Consider the following 19,565-nt stretch of genomic DNA (forward strand, 5'->3'; position numbering starts at 1 on the left):
TTTTGAGCAACTGCGTACATTCGATGATTCCTGCACAAATCACGTATGAGCTTCCTTTAGAAGGATGGATAAATGGGCACGTTTCTTCGCCAGCTTGTTATACGAACGAGAGAACAAGACGTTGAATGTTAAGTTTATGTGTTATGAATTCAGGTTCGACAAATTAGTGAGCAGGTACATGCGTACGGACACAACTGTGCAAGGTGAACATTTCAGTCACCGCTGTCACGCTCTCAAGAAGGATCACGAGTAGCCTAAACCCCATACACATTAGTCATTGTTGTCGGGAATTATGCGAAAACCGATATGCTTTGGGCGATATTATTGGCACACTTAAGCTGCTTGCGTTTCTTTAGGTAAAGCCGCAAATTAGCCGCAAAACGGGGCTGATTTTCCTTACGTCTATTGAGGCTACCGTACAAGCCACAGTACGCTTTCTTTTGTATTTCTGTATTTGTACCAAATCCGCAATCTGCCGTTCGTCTGTTCCAGTCCCTGCTTTGGCAGCCTCGCAGGTATGATATATCCAGCCGTAGGCCTCACGGATATGATACACGTGAAGAATGCAATGTTGGTAAGAACTTATGGAATCGAAACATCGAGATTGCGAGTGGAGAAACTCCTACGCGTTGAGTGAGCAGAATAAGGCGGATCAAGGGAGTATATATTATATAAAAAATGTTAAACGCAACCTGAACCACCGAGGCAATGATGTCTTGGTATGTAGAGGGACATATCTCGTTCAATAACTAAAAGTGGATATTTACGTAAAGTGAAATGGAAAAGAGCCAAACACTGAAGATATCCACACTTTTGATCCCTGGTCGCCCTAATTTCGCAAAGAGCAGAAAAGATGGCCCGTCTTCTCTTCACACCAACTGTTTCCATGAACATGCGCAACAACTTATACATTGCGGCTGCGTAAATTAGTAGAGAACGTTTTTCCAATTCTCGTCAAACGTATGCAACCAGCCGTATTTTTAATGTGATAACAGCATGCATTCACAATTAGGATGTTAACAGGCATTTTATTGTAGGCGAGCTGGTCATCCAGACCGTGACAAAGGTGCAATGGCTGGATTCAGGACGCACGAGAATTCACTTCTTGCCAAAGCCTTGGATGCCTTCGATTCCTCCCACGCCTCCCCCGAGGCTAGCGAGAGCTTCCTTCGGAGCCATAACGATCAAAGCTGAAATGTAGAAGAAAGCAGTTTGAGGACTAATAAAGGGGGCCTTTGTAACAATAACCGTTCACCACAATGACGTGTTATTTCTGGCAAGAGGTCAGAAGTTGGATTTATCATTATTGAGGCAGAATTTTAGAACAAACGTTCTGGTGCTCAGATGAAGAAATCGAAAAATATCTGCGAATAGTTAAGGCGCAATTTGCACATAAAAAAGACAGGCGATAACCGTGCTCGACTGTATTTCCATATCCCCATGTCCACGGAAGCGGCATCGTTTTTCGTTCACTGAGTGGTAACAACATCTCTGAGAAGCAGCACATAAATGTTTAGCCATTGAAAACGCCCACTGGGCATCTGTCCAGCTCACAGTATGCCTCGCCGAAAACGGTTCCCCGAAAAGCAGTAGCTGCTCATTTCCTGTTCAAATTTCGACATCACACAGAGCGCTAGGCAAATTCAGAATATGGTTCACATGTTCTCATATTTCTATATCTTTTTCCATTTAATTTGACAAATTCATATATTAGGGCCCGTGCAATAGTTCTAATAATAAGCAATAACAGCAGGATTGGAGAACAACCAACTACAACAGGATCTACTAGCAACAGGGTTGAGTGTTCAAAAGCTAAAAACAGGTATGTCTGTTGTTGTATCACCAGCTCACCAAGCATACATGGGCTCAACATTAATTTCTTCAACAGACATCGTTTAGTATCATAGTCTATGCAAGAATAACGCTGAACTTGAGGACGAATAACCATAACTGTGCCACACGAGTTTTTACAGCGTGAGTTCGATGGTAGTGGTTAATATTTAATATATATATATATATATATATATATATATATATATATATATATATATATATATATAATCGGAATCTTTTCCCTAATTTTGGCGCCCGTATTGCACTTGCAAAGGTTTACTTCGAAAACATTTAGTTCCGCATTTCCTTTGCAAAGGCCTGAACAAAACATTTGATTCCTTTGGTATAACCGATTGGAGGGTAGCTTCTTATTATTTGTATAGTCCTCAAAAGTTCGGGAACATGGTAGCGCACTTTTCCTGCGATATTTATGTGTATGATGTGAATGCGGGATATCAGAATGCAGAACGGTAAAGTACTTTTTCTTTCACTGGCTCAATGATGAGCAGCTACTGTTACTATAAAAGATGTCACGCTTCCATGGCCGACATATTATCCTACAGAGATGTCACTGCTTTGCAATCGTAGTGTTTTATTGTGGATTTTACATTTACGTGTGTTAGATTTTAGATTTATGTTGTCTAATTGTAGCTTTTGTTTTGTCATGATTTGGAAAAGTAAGCAATGGATAGAAAACAAATGGTTATCTTTACCAATTACGATTGCGGCGACCGACAGGAGGTCCACTCCAAACTGACGGTTCATGTTGCTTTGTGCTGCAGGAAAATAAATTGAGCCACCTATGAGTTCAACAGGAAAACTGCACTGGCTCTCAGTTAATAAGGATTTTACGCTAAACGCTGACGGGGCTACCGCATTTGCAACATTGGATTGCATTAAAGGACTGCTAATATGGTTGTATTGATACTTATATCTTTTGGAGAGGGAGATGAAGCCCCTATACATGTGATCCGCAGCTTCTTAAGATTGATTAGCGGAAAATAAAGTTCCACAGCCAGGCATGCTACATGCAGTTTCATGCTCGCTTTTTGTAAAATGGAAAACCATAATCTACATTAGTATATGTATTTGCAGCCATACGACTAATTACTGCTTTATTTGCGTGTTAAGATATGTTTTCTCTTCTTCTTGAATGACTCCATTTCTTCACTGCGCTTAATTTATATTGACAACAAAAAACCGCTGTTCCACCTTAGGGTGTACCATAATAAGTGTCTCACAATGCAGATGATTGTCTCGAAATTTCACCAACTCTAAGGAATCTCGTTCCTCAATCGAGCAAGCATAGGCTTCATTCCTCAGTGTCTTTTTTCTTTCAAAAATATAATAACGGCCTCATTAGCCTTCGAGTAGAATTCTTTTCAGTGGAACCATTTTGTAGATAAGATTTGAAATGCAAACTCGCAAGTCCTGACATACCTTTACATGTGGATCAAACTATCTAGAACGATTTTCACATTCGATATGTTATACCTAACTATGAAAATTTTATATGGCGTATTCATAAACACGATATGACATTATCTTTTCTTTTCAGATAATTTTTAAATAAAGCAATATACCCAGGACGTGCACTGTGGATACAACTTATGTGCCGAAAAAGCACGCGATAAAACATGGCTCGAAATCGAGCAGCGAAAAGGCCTATTCTCACCAGTGAGACTGTAGATGGCAGCGTCTGAAACGTCGCTAGGTGAAGGGATGAATTTGTGAAGGTTCAGGCCTCGCTTATATCCTGCAAAAAGTACTTGGGGTTCCTCGTTTTATGATCTGTGGCGAATAAAACAAATTAAAACAATAAAAGCGAAATTTTTCGGAACGTCTCTGTAACGACCATTTGACCTTCCTCATGGAAGAGCAATGGTTCGATAAAAATCGTACACGAAATTTAGAAAAAATAAATTTCTCTAATGAAATGTTCCTGGCGCCAATAGTGCAATAAAAAATAGAAAGAATGGCCAACAGAAAACTTGGATGATTGCTTCAAACATCCGGTAATTTTTGGTTTTACCTAATTAGAGAGCAGGAGCGCCATGCTTGAGCAGTGGGTGCCTTGTATTTTTCGTTCTGTCAAATGACATTGCGCGTAGAGCAGCTGCCATGAAGCAATGATCCCATCGCAGCATCATTACTTCATCTCTCTCAATTTTATATTGCCTTTTCCAATCTCCATGCAACCGCTATGACCAGGTTTTGGAATTATTTGCATATCGTGGTTAGGGCAGCGACAACAGGAAGAAGGCGATTTAAAACCCTAAGAAAGGAGGCATCAGCTTGTTTTGTATTTTCGGTTGCAACTATTGGTGGTTTTGCTACTTGTACATATTCGTCAAAAGTAGCTCATGACAGCAACCTGTTTCTCTAACCTTGTTCAAGTTGTGCGCCACAAAGCAGCAACCGAATGAAAGCATAGAAGATAGCCCACATTAACTACAATGACGTTTTACTCTTATAGTGAAGAGTACGAATGGAAATATGGATAACATATTACGTCGTAGTTAAGTAAAATAAAATATGTTTATTTCAATCTGCGAAAGGCATTACACTTGATAACATCTTAAATGTTGTCACTGGAACAACATCCATGAGATTCATATTGTAACTGTTAATAAGGAATGGTGATAGCAAAGAAGATATTTGAATTTCAATGGCCAGAGGTTGTCCCAGCTTGTTGGATTATGAAATGAATGCTTCTAAAGCAAGCAGGTTTTCTTTTCTTTTGAGATTGGCTGTTCAAAGAAGATTTCGCGACTGCAATTTTATTTGTTTATTAGGCAGACGTTTTGAGACTAGTGTACTCAATTTTTCAAGCTTGACAGCAGCTTCGGTTTCTGTCTTTAAAACTTCGGGCTTGCGTTATTTCAAAGATGTTTCTTTAGATCTGACGGATTTCGTTTGCAAAGTGATTTGGCTTTTGATATTTGTTGCCGTTTTTGCGCAATATGGAGTTAAATACGTTGTCTGTGTTCTTAACAATATGGCTTTCTTAACGATAGCTTCATTTGAAAAATCTTTGCATGAAACAGACAACCAAAAAACATCCCATTGTTTTTACTCAAATGACTAAGCACGATGTTGAGCGGCGTAAGTTACTGCAGTGGCAATATGACGTGAATGAGGAACACTTCTTTCAAAATTAAAGTTAAAGAAACGCAGTGGATAGTCTCCTATGAAAGAAATGATCGGAGTGTTATGGTCAGACAGTATACTGAACTGTTGTGTTCCTTCAATCTACACCTAAAAATAAAATTGGAAATAAAGAGGTATTGTAATGTCAATTAACTTGTAATGTTAAATTTTACAGGCCTAACGACTACGAAGAAATCTTATATTAAATTTTCGTTTCGTTAGATTAACAGTAAACAATTGAATTTCATATTATTACCAAAATTCACAGTTGGTTTACCATAACCTTTCTCTTCGATGCAAGATGCACTAATGTAACACACTCACAGTGCAACAAATATAATCGAAAACCGTGCTCATTTCATTGGCAAAATAATGTAAACCCCAAGAACACCGTATAGAAAAACTCTTGCCGAGATAATAAGAAACTATTATACGGAAACGTAAACAACCAGCTTCACTTAGATTTGTTGCATTTTTATTATATTTTCGGCCGTATAAATGGTGTGTGGGTGTCATATTATCATGCAGGTATATTTTCCTTAAGGAAGGTTTGAAAACAGCATGGTAATTAAACAAATGAGTTGGTTTCTGTCACGTGTTCACACCTGCACCTCATTATGCAATGCATGAAAGGAGGTCTTCTTTATAATAGCAATGATGTGTCTTGCCAGTGAAGATATTTCGCATTCGCAAGTTAACGTGAAGCGCACTGACCAGTGTTGATATCAGAACATGCGTGGCAGGGAAACGCTCTATTAGAGTGCTGTGCGAGTTTTCTGATAAAAAATATCAGTCAATAGATGCGTGTGATTAAAAGAACGATGCCTACCAGACGGGCAATTCGTTATCACTTGGAAAATTGAAGAAGCCTTTCAAAGTGTAGCTTTCGCAATGAAGAAATTCCTGAGAGTTGTGCTACTGTTTAATAAATCTTGAACATTTCCCTTAAAATCAGGTATTGTAGCTTTAATTTCGCGATCAGCTTCGACGGCATCCTTAAGCTAATTGTGTATTTGAAAAAAGAGCTGCTACCTATAAAGATCATGTCAAATAACGAAGCTAGCATCGTTTGTAGTTGGCCCTCCAACCCATATTAGGATATTGTTATTGGATAACAATAGTAATGACTGCTGTTCTGTTGATGACGGGATTCTCAAAGACAACGACGGTGTTCGCATTGTTTTTTTGCTGTATCAGGCTTCGGTCTCTTAGTCCTACATGTTCGGTAAACGATGGAGCTTACTTTCTTAAAAAAGGTATCTGCACTATTCATAGCAACTGTAAAGTATAAATTTATTATCGCTCTTTAAGGCTTAAGGGTGAATGTAAGGCGATTATTCGATTCAGATAGTTGTCAGCTGAAATAGTTCTCAGTTGTCCGCATCAGATTATATAGTTATTATTATCATTAGCTTACATATTGTCTTAACTGCAGAACGAAGCCCTCCCCCTGTGGTATCCTATTACCCCTGCCTTGCTCTAGCTTATTCCAATTTGCAGCTGCAATTTCGCCAATTTTATCTCCCCACCAATTTTATGACATCCTAGACTTCGCTTTCCTGCAGTTGGCACCGATTCTATGCTTCCAGCAGTGCGCTGGTTATCTGACCTGCGCATTACATGGCCGACTCTGTTCCACTGTTTTCTCCTAATGTCAACAAGAATATCGGCTATTCCTGTTTTCTAGCTGATCCACACCGCTCTCTTCCTCTCACTTAGCGTTGCGACTAACATCTTTCATTCTATCGTTCTATGCGCGGTCCTTAATTTGTTCCTGGAGCTTTGTTAACCTCCAAGTTTCTCCCCATATGTTAGCACTGGGGGAATGGAAAGATTGTACACGAATGTTTTCAGCGACAGTAGTAAGCTCCCGGTGAGGATTTGGTAATGCCTGCTTTGTGCACTCCAAATCATTTTGGATATTTCGTAAAATTACTTTTCATGCTTGAAATGGAGTTCTGCCGGAAGTACAACTAAGCGGAACGAAAAGGGGACACCTGTGAGCCCTATAGCTATTGTTTGCACAATTAAAGGTGTAAGGTAGGAAGGAAATTGTAGAGCGACATGAAAAACTCTCGGTACAGATTTCTGTTGCACTATAAGTACTACATAAAATTGTTTTTCCGAGAATAAAAGAAGCCAATGAATACACGCAAAATATCTACATTGGCCAGCCGCACGGTAATATTGCGTGCAATTGCAGGCTCCTTTCAGGCTAGGAAAAGCACTCTTATATAGCACGTATTCAGCAGCAGAAACCTGTATTAGGAGATTTTCACCTCGCTGTACTGAGACCACAATGTATGCGGGCAGTGGAACAGGACCGCTTCTTCAAAGCTGCAAGACTACGATACCAAGCAGACGGTGGGGCTAATTAAACAGACGAGACAGCGCTTTGTATTGTCTGTTTGACCAGTCGGGTCGTTTGCGCTATTTCGCTACGTTGAACGTCCACCAGCTTGTTCTTCTTAGAACCCTTTTGGTATGCTAGGCTTCGAAAAGAAGGCACGCGAGTCTGCCCATGAGATTGGGGCTACATGATTCGAGGTTCACTCTTTCTTACACACGGTTTTTTTTTATTGGAAGACACACTACTGCCCTGAACTGTCGGTGGAGTATTGGTACCAGCGCATATGGTATGCTGAAACAATGCTCTCGTTGTACGGCAGATTTCCGGAAATAATTCAGTTTATTCGCCACACTCATGAAAATGCCTCCTGTTAAGGTTTGCAATGAATTTGTGAAGTGCTCCATTATAGCTGGCATTGTTCGGTTCACAGACTTCTATTTATTGTGCATTTACAATAGGCATTCTTCTTGTTCGTTGTGAACTAGTATTATACAAATTGAAGCGTTTTGTGCATTCGCTACACCATGGTATACATTAGAAAAGCTGCAGCTTTTTATTCTACCCAGAATAGCAAAAAAAAAAGAAAAATTAGGTGGAAGCGTTGTTTAGCCTGGGAAAGAAAAATAAACTAGCAGATTTGCCTTACCTTCGTTATGCGTTACCAGAATGTAACCTACGTATTGCGTTCAATACAAAAGGTCCTCATTCCTCGTTCTTAGATGTCCGCAACATCATCTACTGCAATGTCGATATCATGTCGTCCTATATTATTGATGTATATGTTCAAGACAATGTCGAGTAAAAGAAAACAGAAGGCGCAGTAATGTTTCACGAGCGCACTGAAATAAATGTCGTGGCACCTTGCTCGAAGTCCTACACAAAACGTTAGGCTCAAGAACTTTCATGCAGTTAGAGTCGTGGTAACAACTGCAACTCCGTATGAGCCGTCTGAGAAAATAATGCCAAGAAGCTCATATTGTCTGAACCTTCACACAAAGTCTTAGGAGCTTCGATTATTTCTACAAAAGTCCAGTACAAGCGCGTTTTTGGTTCGCACAAGTTTGGGCCACACAAGACTACGCGTTCGCTTTCTTCTCTTGATTGAAAGCGAAACCATCTTTGTGGGCCTGTCAGTAGATGCATGACTCGGTTCTTGATGCACAGAGCTTCACTTCTTGCGAAAGCCAATTCCACCAGTTTCTCCGACACCACCACCGAGCGCGTCAGCTTCATTGGGAGCTATGGTTATCTGATCTGAATACGAAACAAACGCAATGCTTGTTAGGTGCATGCGTTTTTTGCATTTCTTCGTGAATGCAATGCATTCTTGATAACTAAACTTGGTGACCTAAGTTTCAGTATACAAAAGTGCTTCATTTATCTAATGAGCTGGTGCATAGCCCTTCCTGCCCATGCGCTGATGCCGCCACAGTTTTGAAAATTGACAAATTATACTCGCGGTCCCTAGAAAGAGAGTACCTTATACTAATTATCTCATTTTACCTATGAGCAGCAGCAGTTTTTATGGCGGGACGAGAAAAATGCTCACTGTAGTCTCAGTTATGCAACTTATGCCTATTTTGTTGTTGACGAAGATGTTAGAAGCGCAATAGAGAACTCAGTTGTGGGTTCTTGATCTGCTTCACTTACTTTCATTTCAACTGCGATACTTCTTAACGATCATGCGGCTAACAGCAAATAATTAGTGCAAGCGTGACGCTTTGCTGTTTCCGTGCATGATTATTTGATTCGATATTATCATAGAATCTTTTCACTCAATGTTTCAACAGCGACAGCTACAGGAAACTTTTAACGCACTGACGGAATAACGAGGCATCCACAAAAACGACATGAAACGTTTTGAGGGCTAGTGTGAATAGCCTATATAGGGTGTGTAAGCCAACACTTTCAACATTTTTAGGAATAAGGCCATAAGTCCATAGCTAATGCCTACAACTTAGTTTACATTTTTGTTTACATTCGGTATCAAAAAAATTTGTAATGTATTTATGGATGTGCACCTGTTGCTCTTCATTTGCACTTATGAATTAACGTTAGTAGATTGCTAATTCTCCTGAACCAGCTGTACTTTCATATATGTTGCATAAACATAAAGAATTGAGTGCTGAATCATGCAGTGCAAAAAAGAAAACAAATGCACCGGCAATGAATTAACTGTTTTTATTGCACGATATAATAGATGAATTTCTTAAGATACATGACTTATGCTATGATGAAAAGAGACTAAATATTTACACTACATCCCCTTAGCAAGCATGGTCGCCAGACTGGCCATGACCTTTGTGTCATTAGTCCCAAAATTGCTGCAGGTGAATGCTGGAAATAAGTAGATGCAGCAACATGACGCAAAAATAACAAGTGTGGATTCTTTGTATGTTCATTAAGCAGCTTAATATATTTGCTCAAGTTATCTAAGTTAGTACCTCATGCAGTTTAACTATGACTAATGGCTGCTTGTCAATACAATCAATACCTTTATACAATGATTTATTTTATGGTATGGCAAGCAATTAAACAGACACAACTGCTGCTCGTGCCAGCAACACTATGTTCCCTTTTATGACAAGTTGATATATGATGCATTAATTTACTTATCCCAAATGATCTCTGTATTCATTGCTGAAACGTTACCCAGTTGGACTCTCTGTACATTTTCATGGTTGGTAGTTAAGTATGCCCGTGCAGAGGGATATACTCAGAAGGCTTGACAGGAGTATTCACAGTATCATGCCAAATATTGTAATTTATTTTGCTTAATACACATTTAAATGTCTCTCTCATATTCTTAAATGAATGGGTCATTGGTCATAACTTCAACAGTAGGCAGATGGATTTCTGAGTTTCTTACCGGTAATGAGGCCTCATGGCCATGCTAACAGGTTTCCAAGTTTGGTACACCACATGAGCACCCGAAATACAACGGGAGAACTTTGTGTGATGGCACGACAGATATGCACCTCTTAGGAAACAGAACAGATACTATAGTTCGTATGAATTCTATCACAGTAAATTATTTAAGGTGCTTTCAAAGTTGAAAATTTTTCTAGGGTTTGGTGGTTCAGGACTTTTAGTTAACGCGAAAAAACAAATTCAGTAAGAAATGCGATGTCAGTATGCTTGACCGATTTCCCTCAACTTTTTATGAGGTGAACCGTTTTAAAAATATGTTTAACAGAGAGATTCTCTGGAAACCTTTTATGACATATAACAAGATAGCATACCTATGCGGTCATTTTAATATTTCCCGATCTTTTTCCAAGCCTTCGCTGGCTGTTTTCCTGAAAATGTGCTGGCAATCTATGACGCCCGCAGCTTAAGTGCAATAAATAATATTGTGGTTCAATGCTTGCCAAGTACTTCCAGTCTATAATATTTAGATAAAACGAACAAAACGTGTCACTTTACATGCAGTATTGGACTCAACTGACTTAAATACCTTGTTTAATAGAGCTGAGAAAGGCTTGGGCAAGTTCGTAATTGATGGCCACACGATTACAGCACGGAAGACAAGGACACAGAGACACACGTAAAGCAAATGCAACAATGTGAGGGAAACCTATTCAATAGTTAGTTTGGCGGTTCTATTGTAGTTTTCTATATATTTGCTCTCATCCGAGTGCCTCTAGTTAACTTTGTTTACCTCTGACTAATGACTACATGGCAATATGAATGAGTACCATTGTGATGTTTCGTTATGTTACAGTATGATAAGCAGTTAGACAACCGTAATGGTCGCCGGAGCCAGCAACGATACGTTTCGTTTCAAGACAGGTTTATGAGACACGCAGTGTACTTATAAAAATAAAAGAAACGCGAGAATTCCAATCGATTGCTATAATAATAATTGCTGAAACCAAGATACCTGGCTTTTCAGGTGTTGATGCAACATGCCCGTGCCGAGCGAACATGCTCAGCATAGTCACTGCAGTTTTGAACAATCACGTTAAGAATTGCTATTTATTTCCGCTTAGAACATTCTACAATGTCTCTTTTCTCAAACTTCGAGATGATTACATTTGCCACACTTTCAGTAGAATGCACATGAATGCTCAGGTTACTTATCAACTAAAACATGTTACGATCTCTTAGGTGTGTTGATAAGGATAGAAGAAGTGTAATTTCCACTAAATTATTTGAATTATCTGCTGGTTATCTGCTGAGAAAACGCCACCAAATTGATAATCTGGCTCTTTATTTTTGTACAGCTCATATAGGGCCCTGTAACGTAAAACTACTCCAATAAATTTTTATTCCAATCTCCTGACGTCAAATTTGCGAAACCGCCGACGCAGGCATCGGGCAGTATCACGTAGGGTTGTCTGAACTGACAAATTAAACGCTCTCCTCGTTCATAGGAGGTCACATTTGGTTGCTTGAAAAACGAATAACATTGCCTACACTGAGCAGCTTGTCTTATCTAATTGTCTGACAAGAGGCGACGAGCACGCTCAAGTGGAGAGGGATTCGATGGAGTCGAGCCACCGCACGGAAAATCGATAATCGCACGAAGAGGGCGTTGCTGCCGTCTGTGATTGGTCCGCTTTCCCTTATTGAGTTTACATTGGCTCGTCGACAATCGCGGCGGCATGCAACGGAAGCTTAAAAATGACGCTAAAGTGGATCCTCACCAAAGAAGAATTGCCAGAACGAGGTCGTAAAGGTGCCGAAAGTGCTCAAAAACATTACACGGCTACGCAAAAGTTTTTCTATACGCAAATAAGTCCATGCTCTCCGGCAGGTGCGAGTGGCCAGTGCCTGAGCGATCGGCGGCAGCCATCTTTTATTCCTTTCCGAACGGGACAGCCTGCGGCTGTTCCGAAGAAAATTCAGATTTGTTCGGCATATTAATGCGTCTTTAACGCGTACACGTCACTTTGACGCAATGAGTTTTTGCGGTTTTGTGATGTCGCGTGACAGGCAGGTGAAGTTGGTGAAGCCTGAAAACATTTGACCAATAGCCGTGGGCTTATGGCAAAAATGCGTCGAATCAAAAATAACCATTTTTTTTTGTTCGGTGAAATGATGCATAATCAGTGTGTTCGCGTCATATCAGATGGGGAGCTATCGCCGTTTTCGTGACGTCGCGTGACGGACAGGTGAAGTGGGGGTATTCCAAAAAAGTTTTTGACCAATCGCGGAGGGCTGATTGCAGAAATGGAGTAGAAAGGTTTGGAATGGCTTTACGTTATAGCGCCCATATTGTACAGTCTGTTCAAGGCGACGGCACTGAAGGCAACAGTAATGAAAACCGGAACACTTATTACGCATGACAAGGGCTTCATACCATGCACGACTGGCGCAATGCGAGTCTGCGCCAGCAGCTGCCTAGTCATTAACAGCACGTAAACTGGGGCGCCATAAAGAAAAGCTTTTCCAAACTTTTCTATTGCAATTCTGTAATCAGCTCTCCGCGATTGGTCAAAAACATTTTTGGACCACCCCTACTTCACCTGTCAGTCACGCGACGTCACGGCAACCGCGATAGCTCTCCATCTGATATGACTTGTACACAATATTATGCATGGTTTGACCGAAAAAAGAAAAATAGTTATTTCTGATTTGACGCCTGTTCGCCATTAGCCCCCGGCTATTGGTCAAAAGTTTTCTGGCTGCACCCACTTCAGCTCCCTGTCTGGCGACGTCATGAAACCACAAGAACCCACGCGTCAAAGTGACGTGCACGTAATAAAGATGGAATAATATGCCAAACAAAATTGAAATTTCTTGTGAATAACCGCAGGCTGCCCCGTTCCGAAAGGAACAAATGATGGCTGCCGCCGATCGCTCAGGCGCTGGGTACTCACACCTACAGGAGAGCATGGGTTTATTTGCGTATAATGAAACTTCTTGCGTGGCCCTGTAACGTTTTAGAGCACTTTCGGCACGTTTACGACCTCAATCGGCCAACTCTTCTTTGCTAAGAATCCGTTTTAGCTGCAATTCTTACGCTTCCGTTGCATGCCGCTGCAGTTTTCGACTAGCCACCGCAAGCTAAGTAAAGGAAAGCGGACCAAGTGCAGACGCCGGCACCACCTTCCTCATCAGGTTATCGATTTTAAGTGCAGTGGCTCGACCCTATCGAAACCCTCTCCACTTGAGCCTGCTGCTCGCCTCTTGTCGGCCAATTAGATAAGAAAAGCTGCTCAGTGTCGGCAATGTTATTCGTTTTTCAAGCAAACAATGGTGACCTCCTATAAATGAGGAGAGCATTTGATTGGTCTTTTCAGACAACCCTATGGGTGACCACCTGGTGCTTGCCTCGGCGGTTACGCAGGTTTGACGTCAGGAGATTGAAATAAAAGATATTGGAATAGTTTTACGTTATAGGGCCCCTGCATAACGCCGAAGCATCGAAAGGCGCTTAACGCTTTTGATACAGCCCGAAAGATAACTTCTGCTGCTAAACTGTTTATAAAAGACACAAAAAAAAACTTCCAACTACCGTCATAACAATGCCTTCAGTTTGAAACCTGCAAAGGTGCTTCCCGGAGCGACCAATTTATTGTTCTCTAATTTTTTCGGCTAAATTTCGAAGCTGCGAGGGAGTTAGCTTCTCGCATGGTTCATGCTCCAAAAGCGTTTGTTGCGGTTGTGGTTGCATATATTTAGATTGGGTGAATCTAGATGTTTCTGCTAGATATTTCTTCCAAGTCTCGCGTTTTGCTTGCGGTAACTTCCCAAAATTATTTAGAGTGGTTGCCAGGAGCCTTAAAAATACTGCTACTTTTAAACTAAACGGAAACGGCAGCGCACACACTGCTGATGCATGCCCCGCAAACACAGCCTTTGATCCGTGTACGCTAGCAGTTTTTCAACTACACGTCTCTGTGTGAAAATTCTTCATGCTAACATAATTTCGAGATATATACGTAAAGCGTGTCACGAGAATTTCACTACACCTGCGGCAGAGCGTTCTTCTTGGCCGGATCTAGCGCCACGAAATGAGATCTACCACACTGGCTGCCCAACAGACAATCCGTTTAGTGGCAGCTCAGTATCAAGTTAAACCATGGTGTACTTCCCTTATTACGCACATAAACTATGAGGCTAAAATGAACAAGCGTGAGCGATCGCTTGCCAAAAAACATTCCGTCTAGTAGATGTGAGAAGAAGAGCGCGTTATGAAATCATGAAAACGACAAACTTATACTATGTCCGTGTCGCCTGGGGCATAGTATCGGTTTGCTTTCCGTAAACGAAGTAACAAAATCGAACTTTTAGCATGCGGCAGTTCGCTGCGCAGCAACAATGTATTTTTTTTCTTTTGGAGGCCAGAGCAACGAAATTAAAAAGAACACGCGAAGAGAAGCATGCTGGTCACAATCGAATGCCTCCTTTGGCACCTTATCTGGCTACCGAAGTAATATTGAAGAAAACATGAGACGCTTCGTCCACAGAGAACCATGCGCATACTGCACGGTATCCTACACCGGCGAGACAAGAGCTTCCGGAGAGGTTGCGCTCAAGCGAATGCGTTGCAATCCGTCGAGTCCCCACAGTAATGGCGGCGAGCGACCATTTTTTTTTCTTGTCGTCTGCTAGTGAGAAAGCGTCCAAAAAAGTTATTGCTGATTTAATGACGTGCTTTGGGTCGTCAATTCCCGAATTGTCAGGTTTCCTCCATAATTGCTAATTAAGCAGGTATTTAAGATATCTTCAATAATTATTTCCTATATTTTGCTGAATACCGAGTTCCTAGCGGTCCCAAATACTCATAACCTGATAGAATATCAGGAAATATTCTAAAAAGATTACCTTTTCTAAATATTAGCTGCGGCTGAAACAAGACACTGTATTTGTGACCTGAAGTCAAACTACAACAACAACATAATGAGAAAGAGACGGTTATCTAGGACTGGGAGAGCGGGCTTTTATTCAACATCACGAAACTGATACAAAACTAATACAAATACACCAAACTGGAGCCTTATAACGCAAAACTATTCCAATATGTTTTTATTCCAATCTCTTGACGCCAAATTTGGGTAACCGCCGACGCAAGCATCGGGCGGTGACCCGCAGGGTTGTCTGATCCAACAAATCAGACGCTCTCCTCGCTTATAGGAGGTCACTTTTGTTTGCTTTAGAAACGAATAGCATTGCCTACAGTGAGCGGCTGGTCTTATCTAATCGGCTCACAAGAGGCGAGGAGCCCGCTCAAGTGGAGAGGGATTCGATGTGGTCGAGCCAGTGCACTGAAAATTGATAACCGGGTGAAAAGGGTTTTGCAGGCGTCTGCGATTGGTCTTCTTTCCCCTACGCGGCTTGAGGTGGCTGGTCGAAAATCGCCGCGGCATGCAGCGGAAGCTTAAGAATGCCGCTAAAACGGATACTTAGCAAAGAAGTGTTGGCAGAGCGAGGTCGTAAACGTGCCGAAAGTGCTTGAAAACGTCACGCGCCCACGCAAAAAGCTTTATAGTACTCAAATAAACCCAGGCTCTCCAGCAAGCGCGACTAGCCAGTGCCTGAGAGATCGGCGGCAGCTATCTTTCATTCCCTTCGGAAAGGGGCACCCTGCGGCTGTTCAGAAAAAAATTAAGTTTGGTGCGGCATATTAATGCACCTTTACCACGTATACGTCATTTTGACGCGGTGAGGTTTCGCGGTTTTATGTCGTCGCTTGACAGACAGTGAAGCTGGTGCAACCCAAAAACTTTTGACCAATAGCCGAGGGCTAATGGCGAAAAGCATCGAATCAGAAATGACTATTTTTCTTTTGTTCGGTCGAATCATGCATAATCAGCGTGCACACATCATATCAGATGGGGAGCTATCGCGGTTTTCGTGACGTCGCCTGACAGACAGGCGAAGCGGGGGTGGTTCAAAAAATGTTTTTACTATCGCGGCGGGCTGATTGCAGAATTGGAAAAGTTTGGAATGGCTTTACATTATAGCACCCCTAATAAATGGAACACTGTATAGAGGGTGTGCAAGCTTACTGTACTGTATCCAGTGAGCCCCGTTTTAAAGTATGCGAATCCAACGTAGCTGGACATAACCAAGGTAATGCTGTTTACCGTCACTTGGGGATATTTAGATTATCTTTTTCTCATTCTACCTAATGACAATTACTCCTCATGAATTATACAGCTTTAGAATATTATAATTAGTTGAAGAGTGTCAGTGAGGAAATCGTAGACCAACATGAAAAACTACCGATACAGCTTTCTGTTGCTCGTAATGTGCTACACACAAGTGTTTTTCCGAGCTGGAAAGCAGCCCGCGAATACACGCAAAGTGCATCGAGCAGCCAGTTGCGCGGTAATTTTGCGTGCTCTTTTATGTAGCACGTATTGAGAAATATAAAGCTGTATCGGGAGTTTTTCACGTTGCTCTATAATTTTCCCATTGGCACTTTTCATCTAATTAAAACATTTAGGAAGTCGATTTATTATATAGACTAATTTTTGTATTAGGCGGATGAAAAAATGTAATCCGAGTATCTTCAAGGGAGGGCAAAACAACATTACCTTGTTCTGCCTAGGTATGTGACATTCGCCCTTTTTTTAAACTGTGTCTAATGTTAGCTGGGTCATCCTATTCATAATGACCCCACGTGAACCATGACGGGACATGAGCTCACGAGGGTTGCAATATGGGCTTGCTGGTAATGCATCATCAAGGGGAGACAAAAGACACAGCGCTGTGTGTGTCCTTATGTGCCTTCTTTTGTCCCGTCTTTGAATCGCAGTACCGTACTCCCCTTGGAGGGACATGAGCGCACCGCACATGAAACGTTCCGCTAAGACGAGTAGTTTAGCGACCACTTGGCGAATTGAACTTTTTAGCCTGCACATTGTGCACCTATTACGTAGGAGGTTGATAAAGCTGCAATCGGCAATGCTGCGCCACTGCATGTTTGACACATCGGGTACACGAGCTCGGGCTGCTGGTTACTGTAGCATTCTTTACCATTTACGCCCAGTCAATCCGGCGAGTAGAGGGAGTCTTCAGTGACCCCTCCAGCTGGCACCTGGAATCCGGGGCCCACAGCCCCCCTGCCTCACTTGATACTGCGCCACTCGGCAGCAGGACCAGTATAAAATAAACAATTCTCCTGTATGTGTTATCACAGTTGCCACACCGGGGGTCCACTGCTAGCAATAATGTAAGTGGGCGCCGGTTCCAGGAAATGTACATACCTTGACGCGTAATAAGGAAGCGAATGTAGGGAAAATATAACAACTTCAGTCTCAGCAGGTCGTGCTTATTGCAGAACTTGTCAGACTGCTGTGGACAACGCTGACTAAGGACAACACTTTACTATATAAAACAGACATCTTGGATATAGACAAACTTTTGTGTTTAGCCGAAAGGGTAACGACGTCCAACAATAATCAACCCATGCAGTTTGAGAAAGATAATTTGAGTAGTTAGAGCTACTCGAAACACAAATTGCGGTAGTCGTACTAATTCACACATAAGGCCAGAAGCAGATACCACACCTAATAATTCTAATATAATTAACAGCATTGACTACATGCAGCGCCCGAAGGCATCACGGCGGCCGCTGTATAAGTGGTTCGAGGGAATCAGAAGTTTATTTCTTGAAGTAAGGAGAATTGGGGGGGGGGGGGGGGGTACCCCACGAGACCAGCTTCCTGCAATAATACGCTGGGCTTCAGTGACAAAAATGGAAAATTTTGCACCTGATATCCAAACAATGTACACCGCACGTGGCAAAGTTGACACTTCTGTATGCGTCATCATGGCCTGCTACTCGATGACTAGCGATGAGGGCGCGAGGATAAGCTGTTAGTGGTGTGCTTCAGCTGGGATCGCAAGAGAACAGGTCAGAGCCCCGGAAACCGCCTTCATGACTAGGCTATAGCATCTACAAAAGCCTCTAATTACATAACGTCCTCACACGCAGTGGCCAGCTGTGGAGTTTGCCGAGGGATTTACCTGGGAATGCGACCACTAGTCTTTCACATGTTAGCTGCTTGCATGAATTTGCTGGTAAGTTGCAAAATTCGCACGACTGATAATGTTTATGCAGGCGCGCGTAATGATAGAGGCCTTCAACTGGTCGACAAGCTGCAAGATTGAGACGGCAGGTGAGCGTCATTGAGAGACCGACTCATCGAACGTCTTGAGGCCTGCTTCCCTGCAAAGAGTACCCATGGAAATGAGGTGTGGTAGACTTGTGGTGGTACGCTTTGCGTCTTAGCCAAAAACTAGCCATTTGCCGTGCCTAAGCGATATATGCTAAGCGAGCCTTGTTTGTTTACAAGCGACAGTTTGATAAAGAAGCCTTGCCTTTATAAACAATATTTAAATGATAAACAACCGTGTGCTCCAATACACAATGCACATAGGGTCCGTCTATCTCAATTTCTTGCCCTTTTTAGGGATGCGCTTAACATCAGTTAGTCAAATGATGTTGTAGTAGAAATGAATGTCTCTTCAGAGCCTCTTCATAGGGGTACACTTCCTGGCAAACAACTCTAATCGCACGTGCGATTGTTGAAGTAAATGTCTATCAGTTGGCCTTCTTTACTCAACCACGGTTTAGCCTCTGGAACATTATATGCCAACAAGTATACCTAAGACGTAGATATTACTCTGGCGTGCCCCAACGCGCTGTATTGGGCCTTTACATTTCCTGATCTATATTAATGACTTAGCCGCTTGGGGAAACTCATCAATTCCCCTCTTCGCAGATGACTGTGTTGTTTACCGCGAAATTTCAAGTAACCTAAACGTTACACCTGGTTGGTAAAGAACTTGGCACATGGAACTAAACACTGGTAAATGTAATCTTTTGCGCATTTCCTGTACTAACGTACCTCCTGTTATTTATACCTTAAATAATGCTACTACAGTATCTGTTACGTCTTATATGTACTTGGGAATTCATATAACATTTAATCTGAGCTGAAAATAAAACAATAATTTCGTTATTAACAATGTAACCGCATACTAGGATATGTACGACGTAACTTCCATCGCACAACCGTATTATGTCGATGAAACGCACCCTCTTTTTGTAGTAAATTGTTTCACGTCGCAAAGCATGTCGTCTTAGTCTTTGCCGTAAGATATACCGCCATGCCATTTCGAAAGCTCAGTTCGTTACGACACCATCTTCTTACATTATCATTACGACGGGCACGTTACTACTTGTGACACTAAGTCTTTCTTAAGAATTCGTCCCACGCACGTCCAATGACGGGAACCACCTACCTTCCGATATCGTTTCCATTTCGGA

At 41.8% G+C, this 19,565-nt stretch overlaps 1 long non-coding RNA gene across 1 annotated transcript; it reads right to left on the reverse strand.

Annotated features, from left to right (window-relative positions):
• Window positions 1-1,012: 1,012 nt before the first annotated feature.
• Window positions 1,013-3,605, reverse strand: LOC129384660 (uncharacterized). The gene is made up of 3 exons (XR_008612340.2): window positions 3,509-3,605; window positions 2,547-2,609; window positions 1,013-1,190 (listed from the first exon to the last, which is right to left on the reverse strand). It is a non-coding gene; the product is annotated as an uncharacterized lncRNA (long non-coding RNA).
• Between the last annotated feature and the right edge of the window lie 15,960 nt (window positions 3,606-19,565).

Source organism: Dermacentor andersoni, chromosome 6, assembly GCF_023375885.2.
Source record: "Dermacentor andersoni chromosome 6, qqDerAnde1_hic_scaffold, whole genome shotgun sequence".
NCBI lineage: Eukaryota > Metazoa > Arthropoda > Arachnida > Ixodida > Ixodidae > Dermacentor > Dermacentor andersoni.